The sequence below is a fragment of the Apaloderma vittatum genome, unplaced genomic scaffold (genome assembly GCF_000703405.1).
Source record: "Apaloderma vittatum isolate BGI_N311 unplaced genomic scaffold, ASM70340v1 scaffold6698, whole genome shotgun sequence".
Taxonomy (NCBI): domain Eukaryota; kingdom Metazoa; phylum Chordata; class Aves; order Trogoniformes; family Trogonidae; genus Apaloderma; species Apaloderma vittatum.
This window is the reverse complement of record NW_009730207.1, coordinates 61,676-62,673: the sequence shown is the minus strand read 5'-3', so window position 1 is coordinate 62,673 and position 998 is coordinate 61,676.

Here is a 998-nt window from a genome sequence, read left to right as displayed (position 1 = left end):
CATGTTGCGCAAATCTGTTGTAATATATGGGTAAATTGGACTGCATGTCTGCTTTGTCCCACGGTCTGCCAACGGCTGGCTTGAGGAGAATGCAATTCTTTTATTCATGCCTCAGTTTGACCCATCAGAAAAATGGGGCAAAGTACCCCAGAGTCGCTTTGAAAAGTGCTCTGAGATCTGACATGGAAAGTTAGACATGATGGAGATAGAGGCAGGCAGTACACACAGACAATAAGACATTGTCAGCCTTGAAGATTAATTTTCTAAATTACATGGCAGCTACAAGATGAGGAAAAGAAAGGATTACTGTTTGCATGCCATGGGAGCAATAATCCTGCGATTACTACTCCAGGCATAAAGGCATTAAGGCTTGGTTTGTGCTGCAGTGCAGAGCTCTTGGAGGTGTAGCAGCACTGTGCCATGGACTGGCAGCTTGTGTGTGCTCATAAAGATAACTCCTGTGTAGAGTCCAGACAGACAAAAACCACCCATGCTTGTGTTGGGATGCACCCCGCAGCCCTTGCATCAGTGGGTGCTTGGGAGCTGCCATCTGGACCCTCTGACAGCAGGTTAGGTCTGGTAGATTCAGCCCTGCCTTTTCTCAAACCATCCGAGCTGCTGAGGTTGGCCTCTGGTGTCTTGACATCTGAAGTCTGAACCATGCTCTCAAGCATTGTCCATCCCCCCTGACTGTCATAGGAAGCCTGGGGTAACCAAGGTCATTCCTGCAATGAATACATAAAGCTGAAGAGAAGTTCTGCCCCAAAGAGCCTCAGGGAGAAATCCACTACCTGGGAGTCAACCCTTAGCCATGCACAGAGGAGTCCAGCTCTTCCTGAGCTCAGCTGAACAGCCAGCTTTTCCAAAAACTGAGATTAGAGCTGAAAATCCATCCCTGCCTACCTTTTGCAGTAGAAGCTGCCTGGATTTTGAAAGGCACAGGCTCTTAGTCCGTTTGGTGAACACGATGTTGCGCTGGTCTTTAGCTGGCAGATGTG